The following is a 12,903-nucleotide window of genomic DNA, read 5'->3' as shown; positions in this document are numbered from 1 at the left end:
TAATGAATTTAAAAATTAAACCCTGCTGGACTTCCTTGTCACATGAAGTTAGACATAGAGGTAACTTGTGAAGAACAGAGAGGCCATGGTGATATTGGAGTCAGACAAACTGTCCTCCTTGCCCAGCATGGGCCTTTGGATGAAGAATTTCACTGCCCTAAGCCTCTCTTTTCCCAGTTAAAGACAAAAGCTTTTGGGATTATTGTGAAGATTAGAAACAGCACATACTGGGTATAACACAAAATGCACAGTCCTGATGCCTGATCTACACTGGGAGGCACTCAGTAAATATGAAGTTGTTGTTATTACTATCACTACCACTACTATGGTTATTATTATTTTGTCATCATTATCTGTGTTGCCACTATCATTTATATGCCTGTGCTGGTCACTCTGCAGCATCTTAGGTAATGTAGTTACCATCTTCAAGGGCTAGTAGTCTAAAAAAAGATCAATAGAATAAGTATATGCAATATATTAACAGTGTCATTCTTTATCTGAAGTATTTCCATTAGGAAAGAGGGGAGGGGGAAGCCGAGGGCCTGCCTGGCATATGTGTTCACTTAAGCTAAGTGCTAATGCACTGACATCGGCAGGAGTGGTGGACCTGCCAACCTTGTGGGGTTTCTAAGAGGGATAGTTGGCATAAGGGGGATTCAGGGAGAGAAAGGATGCAAATACCCTTACAGCCTGCACTGTGGCTACTCCTGGACACTTGGTTTATTTATAGTTCAAAGCCGATCTGAAAGGCACTAAGAAAATGACTTAATGGCACCTCCTCGGCCTGAAGCAGGGCTTGCTTCTTTACCTGGAGAGAGCTTTGGACAGAATCCCAGTCGGCCTAATAGCCAAGCCACACCAAGGGAGCGCCACGAGAGGTCAGATGCTCACAGGAGGCTGGGGCCCCACGGGTAGCCTGTGTGCCTTTGTTTGCCCTGCTCTGTACTCTTCTTTCTCTTGCTGAGCTGCCAGGCTGCCTGTGACTCTTGGGGGAAGCCCGTGTTTTACGAGCCATCTTTGAGAGATATTTGGAGAGGATCCAGAAAAGTACAAACTGCAGTGACTAAAGGGTTGTACTGAGACCCATGGGGAAAGTCCAAAGAGGGTTAATTAGGTAGTCAGGAAGGGCTGAAGGTAGTGGAACAAAAGTCTTCAAGAGCACCCAGTGAGTCACACAGAGAATGAAAGCAATTATGTGCTGCCTCTCAGGAGAACAGAACAAGAGGCAAAATTCTAGACAAAGAAGCCCCAAACCAGCCTTTTGGGTTCACAGCCCTACTGTGAGTTTCTTCCCAGCACCCTTGCTGCTAAGTTATCAGTTTACACATAAATGAAAAAGAAAAGCAAAGATCTCTCCTCACTGCGCCTCTGTGAGATGAAAGATGATGAGGTTCAGTGAAGAGCCGGCCTTGTTCTAGGCCCATAGCATTCTCTAGAGCTCTCTTCTTCCAACCGAAAAGGGGATTATTTTCATCTTCACAGCAACATTTGCCTTTATCCTATCCAAAGCAGAACCACATTAGAATCTGGAAGGATAAACAAGATCATATAAAATAAGGTCACCCACTCATTAGATAAAGGAGCTGACCTGCTTTAATACCAGCTTTGACATGCACCTGCCTGACTAATTTCTGTGTTTGTAGAAGCCAGAGTTGTCCAGCGGTGAGAATTCTGAGAGTCAACTCATGTCATGATGTCTCTGTATCCTGAGCAAGGAATACCAAACTGCCCCTAGAATGAGCTTAGCCGGACAGTGGCAGAACTAGACTCACTCAGGCTCTTGTGACTCGAGGAGATCTGTCCGGCCTCATCTGAACTGGGAGACAGAAAGAATGAAGGCTTCATTGTGTGTAGATTTTTTGGTGATGGCCATTCTGACCCATGTGAAGTGATACCTCATTGTAGTTTTGATTTGCATTTCTCTATGGGAAAAGAATCTAAAAAAGAGTGGATATACATACATACACACACACACACACACAGACAAAGATATATATATATATATATATATATATATATATGCATGACTAATTCATCTTGCTGTACTTCTGAAAGTAGCACAGCATTTTAAATCAACTATATTCCAATAAAAAAAATTTAAAGAATGAATGAAACCCTTTAAATCCTATTCTAACTCACATAGATTTTTCTTCATTAAATGTCACTTTCTGTAGAACAAAATGGTGACTCCTGAGTCCTCCCATGGACCCAGATTGAAACTATGCAGCCAGTGAAATATATTTTATACCTTCCTGCTCATCCCAGGTAACTATATTTTCCATCCTTCTCTACCATCTCTCAGTCCTACCAAGTTAAAAAGAATCAAATAATCACACAGGGTTATGGGAGATAGAAAACCAATCTAAAACAGAGAACATTCTAGTTGAATATGCCTTACACAACTGAATGAATATATCCATTGAGTTGAGCATGGTAATATTAGTTATCTAGCTTGGGTTATTCATCCTCTGATCAGTTATCATGATATCTGTTATTCCCCAGATATTGGAAAGATTTTGAAGGGACAGAAGGAAACAGAACAACCCCTCCCCTCCATATTTTTAAGAAACTTAGTAATTATCTGTAGTACTGTCATCTTTGTGAACAGGAAAAAAATTGGCCTGACTCAAGTGTGTGGGTTGAAATGCTGATGAAGGATGATCAACAAGCAGGTCATAGAACGAGAATATTAGATATTGAAGGGTACCTCTGCTATATCAAGAAGTTTGTACCTTACAGAGCAAGCCCTTTGAGGGGTAATGGAAACCTTTCAACATGGTCATGGTATAACTTGATTTACTTCTTGGTGTTCTTGTTGGGTTTTAATTTTTGGTTTGGGGATTTCATTTTTTTAATTTAGTTTAGTTTTTTGTCTGAAGTGTGAAAAATAGACCAGATTGAGGGAAATTTTGTGGGAAAAAGATCATCAACTATACAACATAGAGGGGAAAGATGGATGGTTAAGGCCTAAACTAAGGCATTAAAACTAGAAAAAGGCAAGAAGGAGAACACTTTGAAAACACTGAAAAGGTAGAACTGACATAACTTAAACTCCTTAATATATGTGCATTCTAGACAGAGAGTTCCAGTTCCAGTTCAGTCGCTCAGTTGTGTCCGACTCTTTGCAACCCCATAACCGCAGCATGCCAGGCCTCCTGTCCATCACCAACTCCCAGAGTTCACCCAAACCCATGTCCATTGAGTCGGTGATGCCATCCAACCATCTTGTCCTCTGTTGTCCCCTTCTCCTCCTGCCCTCAATCTTTTCCAGCATCAGTGTCTTTTCCAATGAGTCAACTCTTCGCAGCAGGTGGCCAAAGTATTGGAGTTGCAGCTTCAACATCAGTCCTTTCAATGAACACCCAGGGCTGATCTCCTTTAGGATGGACTGGTTGGATCTCCTTGCAGTCCAAGGGACTCTCAAGAGTCTTCTCCAACACCACAGTTCAAAAGCATAAATTCTTCGGTGCTCAGCTTTCTTTACAGTCCAACTCTCACATCCATAGGTGACCACTGGAAAAACCATAGCCTTGACTAGACAGACCTTTGTTGGCAAAGTAATGTCTCTGCTTTTTAATATGCTATCTAGGTTGGTCATAACTTTCCTTCCAAGGAGTAAGCATCTTTTAATTTCATGGCTGCAATCACCATCTGCAGTGATTTTTGGAGCCCCAAAAAATAAAGACAGCCACTGTTTCCACTGTTTCCCCATCTATTTGCCATGAAGTGATGGGATCAGATGCCATGATCTTAGTTTTCTGAATGTTGAGCTTTAAGCCAACTTTTTCACTCTTCTCTTTCACTTTCATTAAGAGGCTCTTTTGTTCTTCTTCACTTTCTGCCATAAGGGTGGTGTCATCTGCATATCTGAGGTTATTGATATTTCTCCCGGCAGTCTGAGAGTTGGACATGACTGAGTGACTTCACTTTCACTTTTCACTTTCATGCATTGGAGAAGGATAGTGGAGAAAGATAGTGGCTGTAGGATTAGCTCAATGTATACATATATTAATTTGCTTGGAAGGATTCCAAAGGAGTTAACCATACCTACCATCCCAGAAAGTGCCAGCTCTAACTACTGAATGATACCTGAATTTTTACCATTATCCTTTTCAGAGAAGGGAACTGGCATGGGCTGGTCCATTTCTATGAGTCAAACACCATGCATGGCCTATCACATATACTACTTAGAGAACCCTGCATGAAGTCACCATCCTTCCACAGGCAATGGAGAAACGGAGGCTCAGAAAGGCTGTGTCACTCACCCAGAGTCACACAGTCAGTAGTGGAGCCAATATTCAAAGGTGGGTTTTTCATCTTCAGAACCTGCCTTCTCTCCATTTTATCACATTAAGAAGTCACTTTTAGAGTCATTTTCTTATACCTTGAGAGAGCTGGCATTTCCATTGGTGGCTAATTCTTTATACTTCAGTGGGGATATTTTTCAGAATCACCTCAGAACCTAGAGGGGAAAAAGTGTATAATAATAAAGGTCAGAGCAGACCAATTAGGAGTGAAAGGGCACATCTCCAAATGTTAAGATAAGATGCAATTCAGGAAATTGAGAACATCAAAGACAAAGTTCTGAAGCATATGTCTTGGCTAAGCACCAATGGCTCGTCATAGAAGATAGAATAAGAGAAAGTAGTGTAAATTCCAGCAGTAGGGAAAATCAAGAGGGTGCCTGCCCACCCCTGCCACACACACAGACACTCAAACACACACACCACACCACACATCACACACAAACACACACACACAAACATAGATTAGACTTATAGTTGCCTTAACATAAACTAAACCTTAAACATTCCCCATTGTCACTTCCTCACTTTAAAGACAGACTTGTACAGAATAAACTCAAAATGGATTAAAGATCTAAATGTAAGACCAGAAACTATAAAACTCCTAGAGGAGAACATAGGCAAAACACTCTCCGACATAAATCACAGCAAGATCCTCTATGACCCACCTCCCAGAATATTGCAAATAAAAGCAAAACTAAACAAATGGGACCTAATGAAACTTAAAAGCTTTTGCACTACAAAGGAAACTATACGTAAGGTGAAAAGACAGCCCTCAGATTGGGAGAAAATAATAGCAAATGAAGAAACAGACAAAGGATTAATCTCAAAAATATACAAGCAACTCCTGAAGCTCAATTCCAGAAAAATAAATGACCCAATCAAAAAATGGGCCAAAGAACTAAACAGACATTTCTCCAAGAGACATACAGATGGCTAACAAACACATGAAAAGATGCTCAACATCACTCATTATCAGAGAAATGCAAATCAAAACCACAATGAGGTACCATTACACGCCAGTCAGGATGGCTGCTATCCAAAAGTCTACAAGCAATAAATGCTGGAGAGGGTGTGGAGAAAAGGGAACCCTCTTACACTGTTGGTGGGAATGCAAACTAGTACAGCCACTATGGAAAACAGTGTGGAGATTCCTTAAAAAACTGGAAATAGAACTGCCATATGACCCAGCAATCCCACTTCTGGGCATACACACTGAGGAAACCAGATCTGAAAGAGACACGTGCACCCCAATGTTCATCGCAGCACTGTTTATAATAGCCAGGACATGGAAGCAACCTAGATGCCCATCAGCAGATGAATGGATAAGGAAGCTGTGGTACATATACACCATGGAATTTTACTCAGCTGTTAAAAAGAATTCATTTGAACCAGTTTCTAATGAGATGGATGAAACTGGAGCCCCTATACAGAGTGAAGTAAGCCAGAAAGATAAAGAACATTACAGCATACTAACACATATATATGGAATTTAGAAAGATGGTAACGATAACCCTATATGCAAAACAGAAAAAGAGACACAGAAGTACAGAACAGACTTTTGAACTCTGTGGGAGAAGGCGAGGGTGGGATGTTTCGAAAGAACAGCATGTATATTATCTATGGTGAAACAGACCACCAGCCCAGGTGGGATGCATGAGACAAGTGCTCGGGCCTGGTGCACTGGGAAGACCCAGAGGAATCGGGTGGAGAGGGAGGTGGGAGGGGGGGATCGGGATGGGGAATATGTGTAAATCTATGGCTGATTCATATCAATGTATACAAAACCCAAAAAAAAAAAAAAAATTTGAAGATGAAAAAATAAATAAATAAAAAAATAAAGACAGACTTGTACAGAGTGATGCATTCCTGTGTGCAGAGTCTGATAGCTACCTGTAGGTAAAGGTACACTCAGTCCTAGGTCTTCTAGCTTTCAGCAGTCAAGTCTCCATTCCTGGGGTTACAGTTTTTTTTATATAGTTTAGGTTCATATCTGTCTGAAGTGATGAATTCAATCCAAGTACTTTCCTTTGGGGCCTTCTAGCTCTTTTAGTTCATGAATTGTTTTCTAGCTTAAAATATAAGATAAAAATAGAAACCAGAAAGCAATTATAGAGGATATTTGCTATTTTTGATTTTCCAAATCCCATTTATTCCTCCCCCCACCCATTCTCATTGGTAACAGCAGGGTGACGTGATTTGGGTATTGCCTCCTTCCCCCTCAAGGCAAAGTAGAGGGGTTTAATTGCAAAAAGATCCCTTTGATGATGGCTGATATTTTTACTTGTGAGGATGCGACCCACTGTGGAAAAATGAGGTGTGAAGAGGCATTTGCTAGGGGATTCTGGAAGAGAAGTTTCCACATACTTTAGGAAGAGCTACAAGAAGAGGCGCCATTCTTTCTTTGAATGGCATGGAGTTGAGATGCGAGAATACTAGTTTTAGAATACTAGTATGGCCATTTCTCTTTCTGTATTGGGATTCGAGCTCATCAAATGTACAAAGAAGGGCAAACTACATTAAGGTAAACCTTGGGGAAACAGGCCTGATGGCACCAAGAATCTTAGCATCAAGTTGTACCAGAAGGCATATATATACTTGACCATTAAGTTCCATTTTAAATTTGTCAGTATGGATTACTTTTTTTGTCACTAATAACCTAAATATCTCAACAAGATTTAGCTATACTTTTTGTATCGAAGAAAATTAACCTACAGTGTGGTTGACTGGTTGAACCCAGCTGCAGGTTCTCAAGACAGTGTAATCAACAAGTACATCCCAAACTGTCTGCACGGGGAAACACGGAGGGTGTTAGCATTAACATAGGGACTAATTCTCCAGAGAGCAGTAAATCTAGTAAAGGGAAGAGGAATAAACCAGTGGGATAAACTAAAGGAAGATGGGCCAGGCAATACTATATATTCCCAAGGCCTTGGTAGAGAACAAAAGTTACAGGTTTAGAGCGGTTTCAGGAAGGGTAGGGTCGCTTTGACCTGGGGTTATTAGAGATGCTCTGGACAAGAGGTGAGATTTGATTTGGCTCTTGAAGTAGAAAGTGTGTAGCAGTAATGGTACTGCTATCCATTTGTATTTTATCTCCTGTCTCTGAAAACCATATAGGAGTCCCTGAGATGTTAGGGTTTGATAGTTTCAGGGGGGAAACATTCCCCATTCTAAGAGTTTCTACATGGAGGACCTTCATCTAGAGCAATGTTCTCAAAGCGAGGTTTCTGGATCAGCTGCAGCACCATCATCTGGGACTCAGAAGAAATGTAAATGTTCAGGTACCAACCCAGATCTACTGATTCAGAAGCTTAGGGCATGGGTCTAGCAATTTCTGTTTTCACAACCCCTCTAGGTAAATCTGATCTACTTCCAAGTTTGAGAAAGACTGATCTCAAGTGGTTCTTCAAATGTTATTAACTAAGTGTCCATGAACTTGGATGAGAAAAAAGAATGAAGAATTCTGTGTTTATTTTCACTAATTTCTAACCAAAATTGGCATTTCCTTCCATTATGGGGGCTTCCCAAATGGCACTCCTTGCCAGTGCAGGAGAGAGATATAAGGGACATGAGATCAGTCTCTAGGTTAGGAAGATCCCCTGGAGAAGGGCATGCAACCCATTCCAGTCTTCTTGCCTGGAAAATCCCATAGACAGAGGAGCCTGGAGGGCTGCAGCCAATAGAGTTGCAAAGAGTTGGACATGACTGAAGAGACTTAGCCCTCCATTAGAGACAAACCAGAGTGGTATTTAGCATTTATTTCCATCTCCAAAAGAAATCAGAGGTATTTTCATGCCTCATGTCAGTGGTTGCAGACATCTCAAACTGTCACTGACACTCATTGCTGCTTTGAAATACAGTAATTATTAGGCCTGTGCTGGATCTTATCATTAATATGTTAATAAAGAAACACATATCATTATATCTCCAATTTTAAAAAATATTTTGATAACTGCATTTTAATAGAATGATTTCCCTAGCAAGTCTATGCATTTTATTTTGTATATTTAAACAATAATCTTAGGGAGAGGATCCAAGTTCCTTCAATGGACCACTGAAAGGAATCCTGGCATGAAAAGTATTACTTCCTGACCTAGGGGTAAAGCTGGGGTGTCTTCATCACCCTTTAGTCAGTGCTCCCAGCAGAAGGAGGGGGCCCATCTGAGTTGTGAGAGGTGTGGAAGCTGCTGGGAAAGGTTTACTCCAGCCTTTCTCCTTCTTTCTTGCTGTACTTGCCTCTGTGCAGAGCTTACGTGCCCTTACCTGCTCTCAGCCATGCATTCAGGGCTCCACAGTGGCCCAGCTCTTCCCCTGTCTAGTGAGCATATTTGTCTAATTCAGAACTGAAGTGCCAGAAGCCCACATGAACACTGACCCGATGCCACTTACTCCAATCCAGCTATTACCATTCGCAAAGCTAATATTTTCATCTCCAGCTGTCTATCGCCTATCTGTTTCTTAATTGGTTCCAAACTTAGGCAGGGAAGAAAAACATCATTTATTGGCCTTCTAAAACTTCACCGAGTCTATGCATCTATCTCCTTCTCTCTCCATTTTTTTGTTTTTCTTCTGGGAATATGCTTATGAGAAGGAGACATTGTGGGAAAGCAGGCAGTCCCTTCTCCACCCAGGAGGTTTCTTAATGGTTCCTTAAGTAGCATTGGTACCAGATGCCAGACAGAAGATGCTGTGATGTTCTTCCTTCTCAGGTGTCCTAGAATCAGAGCTGTAAATTAGTTGGGTCATTGCGTTTTAAAAGAGGAGGAAAATATGAAGTGATAGTAGTCAAGGTCATTGTTGTGCATCCAATGAAATCTGTGAACCACCTGTAAAGATTCTTTCTAACAGCTCTACGGACAGGCACTGGCTGACATTCTTGATCTACAGATTAGACTTTTCCCCTACACAACTCTTTATCTTGTTTGTCATTTTAACTCCTTAGATAAAATATAGTTAACCTTATTACAAGTTAAAACAGAGCAATGTGGTTACAACATTTAGCTCTGCAGTATGCAAGGTCGTAAAGCCAATCAAAATGTTATCTCTGGAATTTGAAGAAAGGTCCCCAAATCAGCCAAGTTTCATACAAACATCTACTACTTGTAGGAACACTTACTATAAATATAGCCCCCTAATGGTGACTTCCCTTGTATGGTTCACAATAACACCATGAGATGGAATTACCATGATCCATCTGTTACAGATGAGGCCACTGAGGTTTAAGGGAGATAAGGTAACTTTCCCAAAGTAATTGAGGGTAGTAGGGCTAGGATCCAAATCCTGACCCGGACATCAGAAAGCCCAGATTTTTAGCTGTTCTCAGATACATCAGTCTCTTCTGTGCCGCTCTAATACACCATCTCTCTCCCAACAATCTTGTAGCTTCAGTTCCAAATTCATGAATATTTAGAGTGCTTGACTCATATTTTCACAATTTGTCTAATTTAACAGCCATGTTACATGAGTCATATTATCACATCACTTATATATATATATATATATATATATATATATAGAAGCAAATCAAGACTTAGGAAATGGAAGACATTTGAGGTCAAACCATATAGTTCCTACTAAAGTACCAGAGCTGACATATAAGCTCCAGTCTTAAACTAAGTCCAAATTTTATAAATTCTGGTAAATAATAGGTTTTACTGACAAGGATTCTTTATCCACAGAATCTCAGCCCAGCAAATTCTATCTGAGGTAGCTGGTGGTGCACGTAAAAGGATACGGCTTTGCGATTTCCCTGGCGGTCCCGTGGTCGGGACTTCCCCTTCCAGTGCAGGGGTTGCAGGTTCTGTCCCTGGTTGGAGAGCTAAGATCCCGCATGCCTGGTGGCCAAAAAACATGAAACAGAAACAATATTGTAACAAATCCAATAAAGACTTTTATAAAATGGTCCATGTCCAAAAAAAAAAACTTAAAAAAAAAAAGGTACAACCTCATATAGCATCAGTGCTTTGGGACACTAGCGCTTCTTGTACTTCTCATCTACCTGCATTTCTGATAGGAATATTCATTTGTTGTCTCCAAATCCCAGCAAAAGCTTCTGATTCCTATTTCAGACAAAATAAGAAAACTTTATATAACATAGCAATAGCATTTCTGCACATGGCATACAGCCCTTTTGGAATTTTGATTAAAAAGACTGATATAATTGTCAAATCTTTCAGTTCTGATGAAAAGTGAAGCTGAGGAGCATAGACTCTGAACAGAGCAGCTTTGACGTTTGTCAGCTCATCAGCAGGAATCTTCAAGACACATCTCCAACTCTTGGTGGTCAGTCAAGCTCAGGGTTAACACAGTGTGACTGGCCCTATGGGCAGAGAGGAAACCTTATCTACACCACTCCCCTCCCCCTTTTACAAAATGATTGCATAAAGAGATTGTGATATAAGGTCAAAATTGGGCTTACCAGGCAGAAAATGGCCCATGTTTGACTTGGTTATTTAATGGGTAAAAACTGCTTTTTTGAGCAACAGCTGTTTCGGCCATCCTTTGCGTGGAGGTAGTCGACATAATTGTGCTAAGTAGTGTGAAAGGGAAACCTGCTTCAAGGCTACTATGATAATGAGTATTGTCTGGGAGACTGGAGAAAAGGCAATTAATAATATAATTTTTCATGCTTTTTTGTTGTTGTTCAGCTAAAAATAAAAGTCTCATTAAACAGTTTTAAATGAATTATATTTCTCCATTTCTCTCACAATTAATTTTTGTGCAGCCCAATTGCTATTTGCAATTTGATGCCTTTGCACGGAGCAGGGCAACATGAATTGCTTGAGGACCGGCAGAGGGCAATGCTGAGCTGAAGCTGGTGCTAGAACCTTGCTTCTGGCTGTAAAATTGTGCTTGTTATTAAATGAAATCTTAAGGCTAACTTAGCCACAGAGGAAATTAAGCTGCTAATTATGTGTGTCTAAACCACTGAAAATGGGTCCAGTTGTTGCTCAAGATTTCAGAAACACCCACCTCTTCTCCTTGGTTTTAAAATATGTAATTATGTCTGGAAATAGTACCTGTTAATGATTTTATACAATTAAAAGAAATATTTTAAGAGCTGTCTATTCTCATAGTCTGTTGCTTTCCAAATAAGCAAAAGATTTGTGGAACTGGTTAATTAATGGATTTTTGTTTGTTTGTTTTTCCAAATCATCTATGTCAATGTCTTTATAAAATCTGAGTCATCTGTGTGCAGGCCACATATAACAGTGTTCTAAGGGATTCAGGCAAGATGACCACATTATTTTTATAGCACTTTCTTAAAAAACAGGTTTCTTCAGAGGCAAAAATTTCAAAGATTTGGAAGATTTGGAGAGAAGCAATTCTGATTTGGGATGGAAAAGAAGTGATGATTTCACAAATGTTCATAGGCATTTAGAAAGGTGAATTTAGTGTGAATTTATCCTCATGACAAGGAAATAAAAAATGCATCTCAAAGTAAGTCAGGAGCCAGTAACTGGCCAATATTATTTTAGGTTCTTCCTGCTGTGTCAGGCAGCCTGTAGCTGTCCGTAGATGACCAGATAAGCAAAAGAAAAAGAAATTTAATACTAGATTTTAACAAAAATGGGAATGCAATTTAATAGTGAATGTCTGTGTTACAGTGAATAACTGGAATAATTTGCATGGCTCAGCCCCTTCAGTTTGCAAATAGTGTTTTAGTTAGATCTCTTGTAGTTTCTGCAGATCAATAGCATCACCTAGGAGTTTGTTAGATATGCCGAATCTCAATCTACTAAGTCAGAATCTACATGTTAACAAGCTGGCAGGAGATTGGATTGCATCACTGACTTTGAGAACTATCGTTTTAGGTCTTATCTCTGGTAATTTGCTTGCTCTGAAAAAGGCATCCTTCCGGCTTCTAGTTTAGAGACAGTTCATAAAGCCTAGCAAAGTCTTATTCAGAATGAATTAAAAGAAGTTCTGTGGTTGTAGTCTTTTTCCCCTTTGTAAAAAAAATAAAGCCTTTTGAAATCTTTAATGATGCTTTTTTCCCCCCAGCTGGTCTTTTTGGACCTAAAATATTACCAGTCATGACCCAGAGTCCTGAAAGAGTTAATGTACAGAGGACATTAGTTTGCATATTCCTTTTTAGTATTTCTGGTCTTGCCAAAGATTATGAAATGTGGGTTTGCCATTCGTTGCATTGACTTGGCTTTCCAGCTGGATCTATGCTTTTCATGGGTGTCATGAAAGGATGAAAATGACCCATTCCACTTATCCATCAAGAGCTATGAACCAAAAACTTTCTCCTCCTTCCTCAAGCAAGAAGGACAGCAGGGCTAAGTCAGCCAATCAGAGTAATGAGTCTGTCCTGCTTGGAAAATTGGGATTAATCTAAATCAAATACTTTCCACACTGGTAATTTTAACTAATTCCCTCAGGAAAGTGCAAGAAATTAATGCAGGCCCCATAGTCGTGCAAGAGTTCTGGTACAGAAAGTGAAGTTGCTCAGTCGTGTCTGACTCTTTGGGATCCCATGGAGTGTAGCCTGCCAGGCTCCTCTGTCTATGGGATTTTCCAGGCAAGAGTACTGGAGTGGGTTGCCATTTCCTTCTCCAGGGGATCTTCCTGACCCAGGGATCAAACCCCG

This window comes from Cervus canadensis, chromosome 14, assembly GCF_019320065.1.
Source record: "Cervus canadensis isolate Bull #8, Minnesota chromosome 14, ASM1932006v1, whole genome shotgun sequence".
Lineage (NCBI taxonomy): Eukaryota > Metazoa > Chordata > Mammalia > Artiodactyla > Cervidae > Cervus > Cervus canadensis.
The sequence above is the reverse complement of the archived record's forward strand: the minus strand, read 5'-3'. Positions refer to the sequence as shown.